The 16,548-nt window shown below is 45.3% G+C and overlaps 30 non-coding genes across 30 annotated transcripts; 11 read left to right on the top strand and 19 right to left on the bottom strand.

The window, feature by feature from the left end:
* Nucleotides 1-197: 197 nt before the first annotated feature.
* On the bottom strand, nucleotides 198-279 carry trnas-gcu (transfer RNA serine (anticodon GCU)). Its single transcript has one exon. It is a non-coding gene; the product is annotated as a tRNA-Ser (tRNA).
* A 105-nt stretch (nucleotides 280-384) lies between these two features.
* Nucleotides 385-457, top strand: trnaa-agc (transfer RNA alanine (anticodon AGC)). Its single transcript has one exon. It is a non-coding gene; the product is annotated as a tRNA-Ala (tRNA).
* A 264-nt stretch (nucleotides 458-721) lies between these two features.
* Nucleotides 722-803, bottom strand: trnas-gcu (transfer RNA serine (anticodon GCU)). The gene has a single exon. It is a non-coding gene; the product is annotated as a tRNA-Ser (tRNA).
* A 112-nt stretch (nucleotides 804-915) lies between these two features.
* trnaa-agc (transfer RNA alanine (anticodon AGC)) lies at nucleotides 916-988 on the top strand. Its single transcript has one exon. It is a non-coding gene; the product is annotated as a tRNA-Ala (tRNA).
* Nucleotides 989-2,168: 1,180 nt separating this feature from the next.
* On the bottom strand, nucleotides 2,169-2,250 carry trnas-gcu (transfer RNA serine (anticodon GCU)). The gene has a single exon. It is a non-coding gene; the product is annotated as a tRNA-Ser (tRNA).
* A 442-nt stretch (nucleotides 2,251-2,692) lies between these two features.
* On the bottom strand, nucleotides 2,693-2,774 carry trnac-gca (transfer RNA cysteine (anticodon GCA)). The gene has a single exon. It is a non-coding gene; the product is annotated as a tRNA-Cys (tRNA).
* A 453-nt stretch (nucleotides 2,775-3,227) lies between these two features.
* Nucleotides 3,228-3,309, bottom strand: trnas-gcu (transfer RNA serine (anticodon GCU)). The gene has a single exon. It is a non-coding gene; the product is annotated as a tRNA-Ser (tRNA).
* Nucleotides 3,310-3,415: 106 nt separating this feature from the next.
* On the top strand, nucleotides 3,416-3,488 carry trnaa-agc (transfer RNA alanine (anticodon AGC)). Its single transcript has one exon. It is a non-coding gene; the product is annotated as a tRNA-Ala (tRNA).
* Nucleotides 3,489-3,756: 268 nt separating this feature from the next.
* On the bottom strand, nucleotides 3,757-3,838 carry trnas-gcu (transfer RNA serine (anticodon GCU)). Its single transcript has one exon. It is a non-coding gene; the product is annotated as a tRNA-Ser (tRNA).
* A 112-nt stretch (nucleotides 3,839-3,950) lies between these two features.
* Nucleotides 3,951-4,023, top strand: trnaa-agc (transfer RNA alanine (anticodon AGC)). Its single transcript has one exon. It is a non-coding gene; the product is annotated as a tRNA-Ala (tRNA).
* Nucleotides 4,024-5,203: 1,180 nt separating this feature from the next.
* Nucleotides 5,204-5,285, bottom strand: trnas-gcu (transfer RNA serine (anticodon GCU)). Its single transcript has one exon. It is a non-coding gene; the product is annotated as a tRNA-Ser (tRNA).
* Nucleotides 5,286-5,390: 105 nt separating this feature from the next.
* On the top strand, nucleotides 5,391-5,463 carry trnaa-agc (transfer RNA alanine (anticodon AGC)). Its single transcript has one exon. It is a non-coding gene; the product is annotated as a tRNA-Ala (tRNA).
* A 264-nt stretch (nucleotides 5,464-5,727) lies between these two features.
* On the bottom strand, nucleotides 5,728-5,809 carry trnas-gcu (transfer RNA serine (anticodon GCU)). The gene has a single exon. It is a non-coding gene; the product is annotated as a tRNA-Ser (tRNA).
* Nucleotides 5,810-7,210: 1,401 nt separating this feature from the next.
* trnas-gcu (transfer RNA serine (anticodon GCU)) lies at nucleotides 7,211-7,292 on the bottom strand. Its single transcript has one exon. It is a non-coding gene; the product is annotated as a tRNA-Ser (tRNA).
* Nucleotides 7,293-7,397: 105 nt separating this feature from the next.
* Nucleotides 7,398-7,470, top strand: trnaa-agc (transfer RNA alanine (anticodon AGC)). The gene has a single exon. It is a non-coding gene; the product is annotated as a tRNA-Ala (tRNA).
* A 264-nt stretch (nucleotides 7,471-7,734) lies between these two features.
* Nucleotides 7,735-7,816, bottom strand: trnas-gcu (transfer RNA serine (anticodon GCU)). The gene has a single exon. It is a non-coding gene; the product is annotated as a tRNA-Ser (tRNA).
* A 1,401-nt stretch (nucleotides 7,817-9,217) lies between these two features.
* On the bottom strand, nucleotides 9,218-9,299 carry trnas-gcu (transfer RNA serine (anticodon GCU)). Its single transcript has one exon. It is a non-coding gene; the product is annotated as a tRNA-Ser (tRNA).
* A 106-nt stretch (nucleotides 9,300-9,405) lies between these two features.
* Nucleotides 9,406-9,478, top strand: trnaa-agc (transfer RNA alanine (anticodon AGC)). The gene has a single exon. It is a non-coding gene; the product is annotated as a tRNA-Ala (tRNA).
* A 268-nt stretch (nucleotides 9,479-9,746) lies between these two features.
* trnas-gcu (transfer RNA serine (anticodon GCU)) lies at nucleotides 9,747-9,828 on the bottom strand. Its single transcript has one exon. It is a non-coding gene; the product is annotated as a tRNA-Ser (tRNA).
* A 112-nt stretch (nucleotides 9,829-9,940) lies between these two features.
* trnaa-agc (transfer RNA alanine (anticodon AGC)) lies at nucleotides 9,941-10,013 on the top strand. Its single transcript has one exon. It is a non-coding gene; the product is annotated as a tRNA-Ala (tRNA).
* A 1,180-nt stretch (nucleotides 10,014-11,193) lies between these two features.
* Nucleotides 11,194-11,275, bottom strand: trnas-gcu (transfer RNA serine (anticodon GCU)). Its single transcript has one exon. It is a non-coding gene; the product is annotated as a tRNA-Ser (tRNA).
* A 442-nt stretch (nucleotides 11,276-11,717) lies between these two features.
* trnas-gcu (transfer RNA serine (anticodon GCU)) lies at nucleotides 11,718-11,799 on the bottom strand. The gene has a single exon. It is a non-coding gene; the product is annotated as a tRNA-Ser (tRNA).
* Nucleotides 11,800-13,200: 1,401 nt separating this feature from the next.
* trnas-gcu (transfer RNA serine (anticodon GCU)) lies at nucleotides 13,201-13,282 on the bottom strand. The gene has a single exon. It is a non-coding gene; the product is annotated as a tRNA-Ser (tRNA).
* Nucleotides 13,283-13,388: 106 nt separating this feature from the next.
* trnaa-agc (transfer RNA alanine (anticodon AGC)) lies at nucleotides 13,389-13,461 on the top strand. The gene has a single exon. It is a non-coding gene; the product is annotated as a tRNA-Ala (tRNA).
* A 264-nt stretch (nucleotides 13,462-13,725) lies between these two features.
* On the bottom strand, nucleotides 13,726-13,807 carry trnas-gcu (transfer RNA serine (anticodon GCU)). The gene has a single exon. It is a non-coding gene; the product is annotated as a tRNA-Ser (tRNA).
* A 106-nt stretch (nucleotides 13,808-13,913) lies between these two features.
* On the top strand, nucleotides 13,914-13,986 carry trnaa-agc (transfer RNA alanine (anticodon AGC)). Its single transcript has one exon. It is a non-coding gene; the product is annotated as a tRNA-Ala (tRNA).
* Nucleotides 13,987-14,254: 268 nt separating this feature from the next.
* trnas-gcu (transfer RNA serine (anticodon GCU)) lies at nucleotides 14,255-14,336 on the bottom strand. The gene has a single exon. It is a non-coding gene; the product is annotated as a tRNA-Ser (tRNA).
* Nucleotides 14,337-15,743: 1,407 nt separating this feature from the next.
* trnas-gcu (transfer RNA serine (anticodon GCU)) lies at nucleotides 15,744-15,825 on the bottom strand. The gene has a single exon. It is a non-coding gene; the product is annotated as a tRNA-Ser (tRNA).
* A 447-nt stretch (nucleotides 15,826-16,272) lies between these two features.
* trnas-gcu (transfer RNA serine (anticodon GCU)) lies at nucleotides 16,273-16,354 on the bottom strand. Its single transcript has one exon. It is a non-coding gene; the product is annotated as a tRNA-Ser (tRNA).
* A 112-nt stretch (nucleotides 16,355-16,466) lies between these two features.
* Nucleotides 16,467-16,539, top strand: trnaa-agc (transfer RNA alanine (anticodon AGC)). Its single transcript has one exon. It is a non-coding gene; the product is annotated as a tRNA-Ala (tRNA).
* Nucleotides 16,540-16,548: the final 9 nt, after the last annotated feature.

Raw genomic sequence — 16,548 nt, 5'->3', positions numbered from 1 at the left:
ACTCCCTGTGTTTCAGAGTTCTTGAAAGCAATAATCTGGTCACGCGACTTGCTTTTACACTTAAAGTGCATTCTTAACGTTAGTTGGCTTGCTTTGGACATGGTCTGGAGGATCTGAGCTTTTTGTTCCAAAGATAACGGAGAAGGTTATTTCGTTGACAGGTAATTTTTTAGGGCAGCTTAAAGGCAACTGAATGACGACGAGGGTGGGATTCGAACCCACGCGTGCAGAGCACAATGGATTAGCAGTCCATCGCCTTAACCACTCGGCCACCTCGTCTCTGGTGACTCACTTTTCAGGTGACCACCGAGCCGGATACCATAAAGACGAACAAAGTTGACCCTAACTCAACTTTTTTTGCAATGCAATTCATCAGTTTTCAAAGGGGAATTAGCTCAAATGGTAGAGCGCTCGCTTAGCATGCGAGAGGTAGCGGGATCGATGCCCGCATTCTCCACATGCTTTACTTCCAGTTGAGGAGATAACGAGTGAAAGTGATATATAAAACACTGATTGGATGGACAGAGTGATAATAAGTGATATATAAAACACTGACTGGATGGAAAGAGTGACATACTGTCAAGCACATCTTATCACTGCCTGAAATGACACCTGTGGTTTGCAAGCTTAGTCACACTGCTCTTTGCTTGAAAGGGTGTAACATGTATCCCTTTGAGAGGGCAAGGTAATTTTTTAGGGCAGCTTAAAGGCAACTGAATGACGACGAGGGTGGGATTCGAACCCACGCGTGCAGAGCACAATGGATTAGCAGTCCATCGCCTTAACCACTCGGCCACCTCGTCTCTGGTGACTCACTTTTCAGGTGACCACCGAGCCGGATACCATAAAGACGAACAAAGAACAAAGTTGACCCTAACTCAACTTTTTTTGCAATGCAATTCATCACTTTTCAAAGGGGAATTAGCTCAAATGGTAGAGCGCTCGCTTAGCATGCGAGAGGTAGCGGGATCGATGCCCGCATTCTCCACATGCTTTACTTCCAGTTGAGGAGATAATGAGTGAAAGTAAGTGATATATAAAACACTGATTGGATGGAAAGAGTGACGTACTGTCTAGCACCTCATATCACTGCCTGAAGTGAAACCTGTGGTTTGCAAGCTTAGTCACACTGCTCATTGCTTGAAAGGGTGTAACATGTATCCCTTTGAGAGGGCAAGTAGGTTCCCTGCAACATCTGCCTGTGACAAATCAGAGTGCATCTTGCAAGAATGGCCCTCTTTCCTAACCCATTGTCTTTGGTTTACTACGGAGACTCAAAAATTCTAACAAAAATTGCCTCCACCACATGGCAATACCCATGCCACTGAACAAGCGGCCCTCTGCACACATGGACACTTCTCTTCAAACTATCCATTGCAGGAGTGAATTCAGCCCTGTTTTTGGCTGGTCTAAGCTGCCCTGTGGTTGCTTTATCCTGGTGTCTGGCAGCTACTGGTATACTACAGTAAACTGGACTACGGATGGGATTGGAACCCATGCAGGCAGAGCACAATCGATTAGCAGTACATTGCCTTAAGCTGGGAAACTTCACCTGAGGTTCCTTGTGTTTTCCAGTAAAAGTCAGCTCCAGCTCACCTTCCAGAATCTTTACATTGGACCTGAAAGTCAGAAAAAGTGTGGCATCGAGATGAAGTGGAAGGGACGAGGAAGGTGGGGCTGTACTACTGTACTTTGTACAGGGCAGTAAGTTCAAATGGTGGAGCCCTTGCTTAGCATGTGAGAGGTACTTGGGTCGATGCCTTCAGTCTCCCGAGGAGTTTGGGTTGTACTGTGTTTGTAATTACTGGAAATAAATGACTGAAATAAAGAACACAGTGGGACTTCTTGCATCAGTTCAATGAAAAAAATGAAGCTATGTTTTGGTTTCTGGTAGGTTTAAGACCACACCGTAACTATGATGACAGTTTTGATGCCTACCACCTTAGGGGAGGATGGAGATGAGATGAAGAAACTCCCTGTGTTTCAGAGCTCTTGAAAGCACCAATCTGGTCACGCGACTTGCTTTTACACTTAAAGTGCATTCTTAACGTTAGTTGGCTTGCTTTGGACATGGTCTGGAGGATCTGAGCTTTTTGTTCCAAAGATAACGGAGAAGGTTATTTCGTTGACAGGTAATTTTTTAGGGCAGCTTAAAGGCAACTGAATGACGACGAGGGTGGGATTCGAACCCACGCGTGCAGAGCACAATGGATTAGCAGTCCATCGCCTTAACCACTCGGCCACCTCGTCTCTGGTGACTCACTTTTCAGGTGACCACCGAGCCGGATACCATAAAGACGAACAAAGTTGACCCTAACTCAACTTTTTTTGCAATGCAATTCATCAGTTTTCAAAGGGGAATTAGCTCAAATGGTAGAGCGCTCGCTTAGCATGCGAGAGGTAGCGGGATCGATGCCCACATTCTCCACATGCTTTACTTCCAGTTGAGGAGATAACGAGTGAAAGTGATATATAAAACACTGATTGGATGGACAGAGTGATAATAAGTGATATATAAAACACTGACTGGATGGAAAGAGTGACATACTGTCAAGCACATTTCATCACTGCCTGAAGTGAAACCTGTGGCTTGCAAGCTTAGTCACACTGCTCTTTGCTTGAAAGGGTGTAACATGCATCCCTTTGACAGGGCAAGGTAATTTTTTAGGGCAGTTTAAAGGTAACTGAATGACGACGAGGGTGGGATTCGAACCCACGCGTGCAGAGCACAATGGATTTGCAGTCCATCGCCTTAACCACTCGGCCACCTCGTCTCTGGTGACTCACTTTTCAGGTGACCACCGAGCCGGATACCATAAAGACGAACAAAGAACAAGGTTGATCCTAACTCAACTTTTTTTGCAATGCAATTCATCAGTTTGCAAAGGGGAATTAGCTCAAATGGTAGAGCGCTTGCTTAGCATGCGAGAGGTAGCGGGATCGATGCCCGCATTCTCCACATGCTTTACTTCCAGTTGAGGAGATAACGAGTGAAAGTAAGTGATATATAAAACACTGATTGGATGGAAAGAGTGAAAGTAAGTGATATATAAAACACTGATTGGATGGAAAGAGTGACATACTGTCAAGCACATCTTATCACTGCCTGAAGTGACACCTGTGGTTTGCAAGCTTAGTCACACTGCTCTTTGCTTGAAAGGGTGTAACATGTATCCCTTTGACAGGTCAAGGTAATTTTTTAGGGCAGCTTAAAGGCAACTGAATGACGATGAGGGTGGGATTCGAACCCACGCGTGCAAAGCACAATGGATTAGCAGTCCATCGCCTTAACCACTCGGCCACCTCGTCTCTGGTGACTCACTTTTCAGGTGACCACCGAGCCGGATACCATAAAGACGAACAAAGTTGACCCTAACTCAACTTTTTTTTGCAATGCAATTCATCAGTTTTCAAAGGGGAATTAGCTCAAATGGTAGAGCGCTCGCTTAGCATGCGAGAGGTAGCGGGATCGATGCCCGCATTCTCCACATGCTTTACTTCCAGTTGAGGAGATAACGAGTGAAAGTAAGTGATATATAAAACACTGACTGGATGGACAGAGTGAAAATAAGTGATATATAAAACACTGACTGTATAGAAAGAGTGACATACTGTCAAGCACATCTCATCACTGCCTGAAGTGAAACCTGTGGCTTGCAAGCTTAGTCACACTGCTCTTTGCTTGAAAGGGTGTAACATGTATCCCTTTGAGAGGGCAAGGTAATTTTTTAGGGCAGCTTAAAGGCAACTGAATGACGACGAGGGTGGGATTCGAACCCACGCGTGCAGAGCACAATGGATTAGCAGTCCATCGCCTTAACCACTCGGCCACCTCGTCTCTGGTGACTCACTTTTCAGGTGACCACCGAGCCGGATACCATAAAGACGAACAAAGAACAAAGTTGACCCTAACTCAACTTTTTTTGCAATGCAATTCATCAGTTTGCAAAGGGGAATTAGCTCAAATGGTAGAGCGCTCGCTTAGCATGCGAGAGGTAGCGGGATCGATGCCCGCATTCTCCACATGCTTTACTTCCAGTTGAGGAGATAATGAGTGAAAGTAAGTGATATATAAAACACTGATTGGATGGAAAGAGTGACATACTGTCTAGCACCTCATATCACTGCCTGAAGTGAAACCTGTGGTTTGCAAGCTTAGTCACACTGCTTATTGCTTGAAAGGGTGTAACATGTATCCCTTTGAGAGGGCAAGTAGGTTCCCTGCAACATCTGCCTGTGACAAATCAGAGTGCATCTTGCAAGAATGGCCCTCTTTCCTAACCCATTGTCTTTGGTTTACTACGGAGACTCAAAAATTCTAACAAAAATTGCCTCCACCACATGGCAATACCCATGCCACTGAACAAGCGGCCCTCTGCACACATGGACACTTCTCTTCAAACTATCCATTGCAGGAGTGAATTCAGCCCTGTTTTTGGCTGGTCTAAGCTGCCCTGTGGTTGCTTTATCCTGGTGTCTGGCAGCTACTGGTATACTACAGTAAACTGGACTACGGATGGGATTGGAACCCATGCAGGCAGAGCACAATCGATTAGCAGTACATTGCCTTAAGCTGGGAAACTTCACCTGAGGTTCCTTGTGTTTTCCAGTAAAAGTCAGCTCCAGCTCACCTTCCAGAATCTTTACATTGGACCTGAAAGTCAGAAAAAGTGTGGCATCGAGATGAAGTGGAAGGGACGAGGAAGGTGGGGCTGTACTACTGTACTTTGTACAGGGCAGTAAGTTCAAATGGTGGAGCCCTTGCTTAGCATGTGAGAGGTACTTGGGTCGATGCCTTCAGTCTCCCGAGGAGTTTGGGTTGTACTGTGTTTGTAATTACTGGAAATAAATGACTGAAATAAAGAACACAGTGGGACTTCTTGCATCAGTTCAATGAAAAAAATGAAGCTATGTTTTGGTTTCTGGTAGGTTTAAGACCACACCGTAGCTATGATGACAGTTTTGATGCCTACCACCTTAGGGGAGGATGGAGATGAGATGAAGAAACTCCCTGTGTTTCAGAGCTCTTGAAAGCACCAATCTGGTCACGCGACTTGCTTTTACACTTAAAGTGCATTCTTAACGTTAGTTGGCTTGCTTTGGACATGGTCTGGAGGATCTGAGCTTTTTGTTCCAAAGATAACGGAGAAGGTTATTTCGTTGACAGGTAATTTTTTAGGGCAGCTTAAAGGCAACTGAATGACGACGAGGGTGGGATTCGAACCCACGCGTGCAGAGCACAATGGATTAGCAGTCCATCGCCTTAACCACTCGGCCACCTCGTCTCTGGTGACTCACTTTTCAGGTGACCACCGAGCCGGATACCATAAAGACGAACAAAGTTGACCCTAACTCAACTTTTTTTGCAATGCAATTCATCAGTTTTCAAAGGGGAATTAGCTCAAATGGTAGAGCGCTCGCTTAGCATGCGAGAGGTAGCGGGATCGATGCCCGCATTCTCCACATGCTTTACTTCCAGTTGAGGAGATAACGAGTGAAAGTGATATATAAAACACTGATTGGATGGACAGAGTGATAATAAGTGATATATAAAACACTGACTGGATGGAAAGAGTGACATACTGTCAAGCACATTTCATCACTGCCTGAAGTGAAACCTGTGGCTTGCAAGCTTAGTCACACTGCTCTTTGCTTGAAAGGGTGTAACATGCATCCCTTTGAGAGGGCAAGGTAATTTTTTAGGGCAGTTTAAAGGCAACTGAATGACGACGAGGGTGGGATTCGAACCCACGCGTGCAGAGCACAATGGATTAGCAGTCCATCGCCTTAACCACTCGGCCACCTCGTCTCTGGTGACTCACTTTTCAGGTGACCACCGAGCCGGATACCATAAAGACGAACAAAGTTGACCCTAACTCAACTTTATTTTGCAATGCAATTCATTAGTTTTCAAAAGGGAATTAGCTCAAATGGTAGAGTGCTCGCTTAGCATGCGAGAGGTAGCGGGATCGATGCCCACATTCTCCACATGCTTTACTTCCAGTTGAGGAGATAACGAGTGAAAGTAAATGATATATAAAACACTGATTGGATGGACAGAGTGAAAATAAGTGATATATAAAACACTGATTGGATGGAAAGAGTGACATACTGTCTAGCACCTCATATCACTGCCTGAAGTGAAACCTGTGGTTTGCAAGCTTAGTCACACTGCTCATTGCTTGAAAGGGTGTAACATGTATCCCTTTGAGAGGGCAAGTAGGTTCCCTGCAACATCTGCCTGTGACAAATCAGAGTGCATCTTGCAAGAATGGCCCTCTTTCCTAACCCATTGTCTTTGGTTTACTACGGAGACTCAAAAATTCTAACAAAAATTGCCTCCACCACATGGCAATACCCATGCCACTGAACAAGCGGCCCTCTGCACACATGGACACTTCTCTTCAAACTATCCATTGCAGGAGTGAATTCAGCCCTGTTTTTGGCTGGTCTAAGCTGCCCTGTGGTTGCTTTATCCTGGTGTCTGGCAGCTACTGGTATACTACAGTAAACTGGACTACGGATGGGATTGGAACCCATGCAGGCAGGGCACAATCGATTAGCAGTACATTGCCTTAAGCTGGGAAACTTCACCTGAGGTTCCTTGTGTTTTCCAGTAAAAGTCAGCTCCAGCTCACCTTCCAGAATCTTTACATTGGACCTGAAAGTCAGAAAAAGTGTGGCATCGAGATGAAGTGGAAGGGACGAGGAAGGTGGGGCTGTACTACTGTACTTTGTACAGGGCAGTAAGTTCAAATGGTGGAGCCCTTGCTTAGCATGTGAGAGGTACTTGGGTCGATGCCTTCAGTCTCCCGAGGAGTTTGGGTTGTACTGTGTTTGTAATTACTGGAAATAAATGACTGAAATAAAGAACACAGTGGGACTTCTTGCATCAGTTCAATGAAAAAAATGAAGCTATGTTTTGGTTTCTGGTAGGTTTAAGACCACACCGTAGCTATGATGACAGTTTTGATGCCTACCACCTTAGGGGAGGATGGAGATGAGATGAAGAAACTCCCTGTGTTTCAGAGCTCTTGAAAGCACCAATCTGGTCACGCGACTTGCTTTTACACTTAAAGTGCATTCTTAACGTTAGTTGGCTTGCTTTGGACATGGTCTGGAGGATCTGAGCTTTTTGTTCCAAAGATAACGGAGAAGGTTATTTCGTTGACAGGTAATTTTTTAGGGCAGCTTAAAGGCAACTGAATGACGACGAGGGTGGGATTCGAACCCACGCGTGCAGAGCACAATGGATTAGCAGTCCATCGCCTTAACCACTCGGCCACCTCGTCTCTGGTGACTCACTTTTCAGGTGACCACCGAGCCGGATACCATAAAGACGAACAAAGTTGACCCTAACTCAACTTTTTTTGCAATGCAATTCATCAGTTTCCAAAGGGGAATTAGCTCAAATGGTAGAGCGCTCGCTTAGCATGCGAGAGGTAGCGGGATCGATGCCCGCATTCTCCACATGCTTTACTTCCAGTTGAGGAGATAACGAGTGAAAGTGATATATAAAACACTGATTGGATGGACAGAGTGATAATAAGTGATATATAAAACACTGACTGGATGGAAAGAGTGACATACTGTCAAGCACATTTCATCACTGCCTGAAGTGAAACCTGTGGCTTGCAAGCTTAGTCACACTGCTCTTTGCTTGAAAGGGTGTAACATGCATCCCTTTGAGAGGGCAAGGTAATTTTTTAGGGCAGTTTAAAGGCAACTGAATGACGACGAGGGTGGGATTCGAACCCACGCGTGCAGAGCACAATGGATTAGCAGTCCATCGCCTTAACCACTCGGCCACCTCGTCTCTGGTGACTCACTTTTCAGGTGACCACCGAGCCGGATACCATAAAGACGAACAAAGTTGACCCTAACTCAACTTTATTTTGCAATGCAATTCATTAGTTTTCAAAAGGGAATTAGCTCAAATGGTAGAGTGCTCGCTTAGCATGCGAGAGGTAGCGGGATCGATGCCCACATTCTCCACATGCTTTACTTCCAGTTGAGGAGATAACGAGTGAAAGTAAATGATATATAAAACACTGATTGGATGGACAGAGTGAAAATAAGTGATATATAAAACACTGATTGGATGGAAAGAGTGACATACTGTCTAGCACCTCATATCACTGCCTGAAGTGAAACCTGTGGTTTGCAAGCTTAGTCACACTGCTCATTGCTTGAAAGGGTGTAACATGTATCCCTTTGAGAGGGCAAGTAGGTTCCCTGCAACATCTGCCTGTGACAAATCAGAGTGCATCTTGCAAGAATGGCCCTCTTTCCTAACCCATTGTCTTTGGTTTACTACGGAGACTCAAAAATTCTAACAAAAATTGCCTCCACCACATGGCAATACCCATGCCACTGAACAAGCGGCCCTCTGCACACATGGACACTTCTCTTCAAACTATCCATTGCAGGAGTGAATTCAGCCCTGTTTTTGGCTGGTCTAAGCTGCCCTGTGGTTGCTTTATCCTGGTGTCTGGCAGCTACTGGTATACTACAGTAAACTGGACTACGGATGGGATTGGAACCCATGCAGGCAGGGCACAATCGATTATCAGTACATTGCCTTAAGCTGGGAAACTTCACCTGAGGTTCCTTGTGTTTTCCAGTAAAAGTCAGCTCCAGCTCACCTTCCAGAATCTTTACATTGGACCTGAAAGTCAGAAAAAGTGTGGCATCGAGATGAAGTGGAAGGGACGAGGAAGGTGGGGCTGTACTACTGTACTTTGTACAGGGCAGTAAGTTCAAATGGTGGAGCCCTTGCTTAGCATGTGAGAGGTACTTGGGTCGATGCCTTCAGTCTCCCGAGGAGTTTGGGTTGTACTGTGTTTGTAATTACTGGAAATAAATGACTGAAATAAAGAACACAGTGGGACTTCTTGCATCAGTTCAATGAAAAAAATGAAGCTATGTTTTGGTTTCTGGTAGGTTTAAGACCACACCGTAGCTATGATGACAGTTTTGATGCCTACCACCTTAGGGGAGGATGGAGATGAGATGAAGAAACTCCCTGTGTTTCAGAGCTCTTGAAAGCACCAATCTGGTCACGCGACTTGCTTTTACACTTAAAGTGCATTCTTAACGTTAGTTGGCTTGCTTTGGACATGGTCTGGAGGATCTGAGCTTTTTGTTCCAAAGATAACGGAGAAGGTTATTTCGTTGACAGGTAATTTTTTAGGGCAGCTTAAAGGCAACTGAATGACGACGAGGGTGGGATTCGAACCCACGCGTGCAGAGCACAATGGATTAGCAGTCCATCGCCTTAACCACTCGGCCACCTCGTCTCTGGTGACTCACTTTTCAGGTGACCACCGAGCCGGATACCATAAAGACGAACAAAGTTGACCCTAACTCAACTTTATTTTGCAATGCAATTCATCAGTTTTCAAAGGGGAATTAGCTCAAATGGTAGAGCGCTCGCTTAGCATGCGAGAGGTAGCGGGATCGATGCCCGCATTCTCCACATGCTTTACTTCCAGTTGAGGAGATAACGAGTGAAAGTAAGTGATATATAAAACACTGACTGGATGGACAGAGTGAAAATAAGTGATATATAAAACACTGACTGTATAGAAAGAGTGACATACTGTCAAGCACATCTCATCACTGCCTGAAGTGAAACCTGTGGCTTGCAAGCTTAGTCACACTGCTCTTTGCTTGAAAGGGTGTAACATGTATCCCTTTGAGAGGGCAAGGTAATTTTTTAGGGCAGCTTAAAGGCAACTGAATGACGACGAGGGTGGGATTCGAACCCACGCGTGCAGAGCACAATGGATTAGCAGTCCATCGCCTTAACCACTCGGCCACCTCGTCTCTGGTGACTCACTTTTCAGGTGACCACCGAGCCGGATACCATAAAGACGAACAAAGAACAAAGTTGACCCTAACTCAACTTTTTTTGCAATGCAATTCATCAGTTTTCAAAGGGGAATTAGCTCAAATGGTAGAGCGCTCGCTTAGCATGCGAGAGGTAGCGGGATCGATGCCCGCATTCTCCACATGCTTTACTTCCAGTTGAGGAGATAATGAGTGAAAGTAAGTGATATATAAAACACTGATTGGATGGAAAGAGTGACATACTGTCTAGCACCTCATATCACTGCCTGAAGTGAAACCTGTGGTTTGCAAGCTTAGTCACACTGCTCATTGCTTGAAAGGGTGTAACATGTATCCCTTTGAGAGGGCAAGTAGGTTCCCTGCAACATCTGCCTGTGACAAATCAGAGTGCATCTTGCAAGAATGGCCCTCTTTCCTAACCCATTGTCTTTGGTTTACTACGGAGACTCAAAAATTCTAACAAAAATTGCCTCCACCACATGGCAATACCCATGCCACTGAACAAGCGGCCCTCTGCACACATGGACACTTCTCTTCAAACTATCCATTGCAGGAGTGAATTCAGCCCTGTTTTTGGCTGGTCTAAGCTGCCCTGTGGTTGCTTTATCCTGGTGTCTGGCAGCTACTGGTATACTACAGTAAACTGGACTACGGATGGGATTGGAACCCATGCAGGCAGGGCACAATTGATTAGCAGTACATTGCCTTAAGCTGGGAAACTTCACCTGAGGTTCCTTGTGTTTTCCAGTAAAAGTCAGCTCCAGCTCACCTTCCAGAATCTTTACATTGGACCTGAAAGTCAGAAAAAGTGTGGCATCGAGATGAAGTGGAAGGGACGAGGAAGGTGGGGCTGTACTACTGTACTTTGTACAGGGCAGTAAGTTCAAATGGTGGAGCCCTTGCTTAGCATGTGAGAGGTACTTGGGTCGATGCCTTCAGTCTCCCGAGGAGTTTGGGTTGTACTGTGTTTGTAATTACTGGAAATAAATGACTGAAATAAAGAACACAGTGGGACTTCTTGCATCAGTTCAATGAAAAAAATGAAGCTATGTTTTGGTTTCTGGTAGGTTTAAGACCACACCGTAGCTATGATGACAGTTTTGATGCCTGCCACCTTAGGGGAGGATGGAGATGAGATGAAGAAACTCCCTGTGTTTCAGAGCTCTTGAAAGCACCAATCTGGTCACGCGACTTGCTTTTACACTTAAAGTGCATTCTTAACGTTAGTTGGCTTGCTTTGGACATGGTCTGGAGGATCTGAGCTTTTTGTTCCAAAGATAACGGAGAAGGTTATTTCGTTGACAGGTAATTTTTTAGGGCAGCTTAAAGGCAACTGAATGACGACGAGGGTGGGATTCGAACCCACGCATGCAGAGCACAATGGATTAGCAGTCCATCGCCTTAACCACTCGGCCACCTCGTCTCTGGTGACTCACTTTTCAGGTGACCACCGAGCCGGATACCATAAAGACGAACAAAGTTGACCCTAACTCAACTTTTTTTGCAATGCAATTCATCAGTTTTCAAAGGGGAATTAGCTCAAATGGTAGAGCGCTCGCTTAGCATGCGAGAGGTAGCGGGATCGATGCCCACATTCTCCACATGCTTTACTTCCAGTTGAGGAGATAACGAGTGAAAGTGATATATAAAACACTGATTGGATGGACAGAGTGATAATAAGTGATATATAAAACACTGACTGGATGGAAAGAGTGACATACTGTCAAGCACATTTCATCACTGCCTGAAGTGAAACCTGTGGCTTGCAAGCTTAGTCACACTGCTCTTTGCTTGAAAGGGTGTAACATGCATCCCTTTGAGAGGGCAAGGTAATTTTTTAGGGCAGTTTAAAGGTAACTGAATGACGACGAGGGTGGGATTCGAACCCACGGGTGCAGAGCACAATGGATTAGCAGTCCATCGCCTTAACCACTCGGCCACCTCGTCTCTGGTGACTCACTTTTCAGGTGACCACCGAGCCGGATACCATAAAGACGAACAAAGTTGACCCTAACTCAACTTTATTTTGCAATGCAATTCATTAGTTTTCAAAAGGGAATTAGCTCAAATGGTAGAGTGCTCGCTTAGCATGCGAGAGGTAGCGGGATCGATGCCCACATTCTCCACATGCTTTACTTCCAGTTGAGGAGATAACGAGTGAAAGTAAATGATATATAAAACACTGATTGGATGGACAGAGTGAAAATAAGTGATATATAAAACACTGATTGGATGGAAAGAGTGACATACTGTCTAGCACCTCATATCACTGCCTGAAGTGAAACCTGTGGTTTGCAAGCTTAGTCACACTGCTCATTGCTTGAAAGGGTGTAACATGTATCCCTTTGAGAGGGCAAGTAGGTTCCCTGCAACATCTGCCTGTGACAAATCAGAGTGCATCTTGCAAGAATGGCCCTCTTTCCTAACCCATTGTCTTTGGTTTACTACGGAGACTCAAAAATTCTAACAAAAATTGCCTCCACCACATGGCAATACCCATGCCACTGAACAAGCGGCCCTCTGCACGCATGGACACTTCTCTTCAGACTATCCATTGCAGGAGTGAATTCAGCCCTGTTTTTGGCTGGTCTAAGCTGCCCTGTGGTTGCTTTATCCTGGTGTCTGGCAGCTACTGGTATACTACAGTAAACTGGACTACGGATGGGATTGGAACCCATGCAGGCAGAGCACAATCGATTAGCAGTACATTGCCTTAAGCTGGGAAACTTCACCTGAGGTTCCTTGTGTTTTCCAGTAAAAGTCAGCTCCAGCTCACCTTCCAGAATCTTTACATTGGACCTGAAAGTCAGAAAAAGTGTGGCATCGAGATGAAGTGGAAGGGACGAGGAAGGTGGGGCTGTACTACTGTACTTTGTACAGGGCAGTAAGTTCAAATGGTGGAGCCCTTGCTTAGCATGTGAGAGGTACTTGGGTCGATGCCTTCAGTCTCCCGAGGAGTTTGGGTTGTACTGTGTTTGTAATTACTGGAAATAAATGACTGAAATAAAGAACACAGTGGGACTTCTTGCATCAGTTCAATGAAAAAAATGAAGCTATGTTTTGGTTTCTGGTAGGTTTAAGACCACACCGTAGCTATGATGACAGTTTTGATGCCTACCACCTTAGGGGAGGATGGAGATGAGATGAAGAAACTCCCTGTGTTTCAGAGCTCTTGAAAGCACCAATCTGGTCACGCGACTTGCTTTTACACTTAAAGTGCATTCTTAACGTTAGTTGGCTTGCTTTGGACATGGTCTGGAGGATCTGAGCTTTTTGTTCCAAAGATAACGGAGAAGGTTATTTCGTTGACAGGTAATTTTTTAGGGCAGCTTAAAGGCAACTGAATGACGACGAGGGTGGGATTCGAACCCACGCGTGCAGAGCACAATGGATTAGCAGTCCATCGCCTTAACCACTCGGCCACCTCGTCTCTGGTGACTCACTTTTCAGGTGACCACCGAGCCGGATACCATAAAGACGAACAAAGTTGACCCTAACTCAACTTTATTTTGCAATGCAATTCATCAGTTTTCAAAGGGGAATTAGCTCAAATGGTAGAGCGCTCGCTTAGCATGCGAGAGGTAGCGGGATCGATGCCCGCATTCTCCACATGCTTTACTTCCAGTTGAGGAGATAACGAGTGAAAGTGATATATAAAACACTGATTGGATGGACAGAGTGATAATAAGTGATATATAAAACACTGACTGGATGGAAAGAGTGACATACTGTCAAGCACATCTTATCACTGCCTGAAATGACACCTGTGGTTTGCAAGCTTAGTCACACTGCTCTTTGCTTGAAAGGGTGTAACATGTATCCCTTTGAGAGGGCAAGGTAATTTTTTAGGGCAGCTTAAAGGCAACTGAATGACGACGAGGGTGGGATTCGAACCCACGCGTGCAGAGCACAATGGATTAGCAGTCCATCGCCTTAACCACTCGGCCACCTCGTCTCTGGTGACTCACTTTTCAGGTGACCACCGAGCCGGATACCATAAAGACGAACAAAGTTGACCCTAACTCAACTTTTTTTTGCAATGCAATTCATCAGTTTTCAAAGGGGAATTAGCTCAAATGGTAGAGCGCTCGCTTAGCATGCGAGAGGTAGCGGGATCGATGCCCGCATTCTCCACATGCTTTACTTCCAGTTGAGGAGATAACGAGTGAAAGTAAGTGATATATAAAACACTGACTGGATGGACAGAGTGAAAATAAGTGATATATAAAACACTGACTGTATAGAAAGAGTGACATACTGTCAAGCACATCTCATCACTGCCTGAAGTGAAACCTGTGGCTTGCAAGCTTAGTCACACTGCTCTTTGCTTGAAAGGGTGTAACATGTATCCCTTTGAGAGGGCAAGGTAATTTTTTAGGGCAGCTTAAAGGCAACTGAATGACGACGAGGGTGGGATTCGAACCCACGCGTGCAGAGCACAATGGATTAGCAGTCCATCGCCTTAACCACTCGGCCACCTCGTCTCTGGTGACTCACTTTTCAGGTGACCACCGAGCCGGATACCATAAAGACGAACAAAGAACAAGGTTGATCCTAACTCAACTTTTTTTGCAATGCAATTCATCAGTTTGCAAAGGGGAATTAGCTCAAATGGTAGAGCGCTTGCTTAGCATGCGAGAGGTAGCGGGATCGATGCCCGCATTCTCCACATGCTTTACTTCCAGTTGAGGAGATAACGAGTGAAAGTAAGTGATATATAAAACACTGATTGGATGGAAAGAGTGAAAGTAAGTGATATATAAAACACTGATTGGATGGAAAGAGTGACATACTGTCAAGCACATCTTATCACTGCCTGAAGTGACACCTGTGGTTTGCAAGCTTAGTCACACTGCTCTTTGCTTGAAAGGGTGTAACATGTATCCCTTTGAGAGGGCAAGTAGGTTCCCTGCAACATCTGCCTGTGACAAATCAGAGTGCATCTTGCAAGAATGGCCCTCTTTCCTAACCCATTGTCTTTGGTTTACTACGGAGACTCAAAAATTCTAACAAAAATTGCCTCCACCACATGGCAATACCCATGCCACTGAACAAGCGGCCCTCTGCACGCATGGACACTTCTCTTCAGACTATCCATTGCAGGAGTGAATTCAGCCCTGTTTTTGGCTGGTCTAAGCTGCCCTGTGGTTGCTTTATCCTGGTGTCTGGCAGCTACTGGTATACTACAGTAAACTGGACTACGGATGGGATTGGAACCCATGCAGGCAGAGCACAATCGATTAGCAGTACATTGCCTTAAGCTGGGAAACTTCACCTGAGGTTCCTTGTGTTTTCCAGTAAAAGTCAGCTCCAGCTCACCTTCCAGAATCTTTACATTGGACCTGAAAGTCAGAAAAAGTGTGGCATCGAGATGAAGTGGAAGGGACGAGGAAGGTGGGGCTGTACTACTGTACTTTGTACAGGGCAGTAAGTTCAAATGGTGGAGCCCTTGCTTAGCATGTGAGAGGTACTTGGGTCGATGCCTTCAGTCTCCCGAGGAGTTTGGGTTGTACTGTGTTTGTAATTACTGGAAATAAATGACTGAAATAAAGAACACAGTGGGACTTCTTGCATCAGTTCAATGAAAAAAATGAAGCTATGTTTTGGTTTCTGGTAGGTTTAAGACCACACCGTAGCTATGATGACAGTTTTGATGCCTACCACCTTAGGGGAGGATGGAGATGAGATGAAGAAACTCCCTGTGTTTCAGAGCTCTTGAAAGCACCAATCTGGTCACGCGACTTGCTTTTACACTTAAAGTGCATTCTTAACGTTAGTTGGCTTGCTTTGGACATGGTCTGGAGGATCTGAGCTTTTTGTTCCAAAGATAACGGAGAAGGTTATTTCGTTGACAGGTAATTTTTTAGGGCAGCTTAAAGGCAACTGAATGACGACGAGGGTGGGATTCGAACCCACGCGTGCAGAGCACAATGGATTAGCAGTCCATCGCCTTAACCACTCGGCCACCTCGTCTCTGGTGACTCACTTTTCAGGTGACCACCGAGCCGGATACCATAAAGACGAACAAAGTTGACCCTAACTCAACTTTATTTTGCAATGCAATTCATCAGTTTTCAAAGGGGAATTAGCTCAAATGGTAGAACGCTCGCTTAGCATGCGAGAGGTAGCGGGATCGATGCCCGCATTCTCCACATGCTTTACTTCCAGTTGAGGAGATAACGAGTGAAAGTAAGTGATATATAAAACACTGACTGGATGGACAGAGTGAAAATAAGTGATATATAAAACACTGACTGTATAGAAAGAGTGACATACTGTCAAGCACATCTCATCACTGCCTGAAGTGAAACCTGTGGCTTGCAAGCTTAGTCACACTGCTCTTTGCTTGAAAGGGTGTAACATGTATCCCTTTGAGAGGGCAAGGTAATTTTTTAGGGCAGCTTAAAGGCAACTGAATGACGACGAGGGTGGGATTCGAACCCACGCGTGCAGAGCACAATGGATTAGCAGTCCATCGCCTTAACCACTCGGCCACCTCGTCTCTGGTGACTCACTTTTCAGGTGACCACCGAGCCGGATACCATAAAGACGAACAAAGAACAAAGTTGACCCTAACTCAACTTTTTTTGCAATGCAATTCATCAGTTTTCAAAGGGGAATTAGCTCAAATGGTAGAGCGCTCGCTTAGCATGCGAGAGGTAGCGGGATCGATGCCCGCATTCTCCACATGCTTTA

This window comes from Epinephelus lanceolatus, chromosome 17 (genome assembly GCF_041903045.1).
Source record: "Epinephelus lanceolatus isolate andai-2023 chromosome 17, ASM4190304v1, whole genome shotgun sequence".
NCBI classification, from domain to species: Eukaryota; Metazoa; Chordata; class Actinopteri; order Perciformes; family Serranidae; genus Epinephelus; species Epinephelus lanceolatus.
This window is presented reverse-complemented; position numbering and strand designations above follow the sequence as displayed.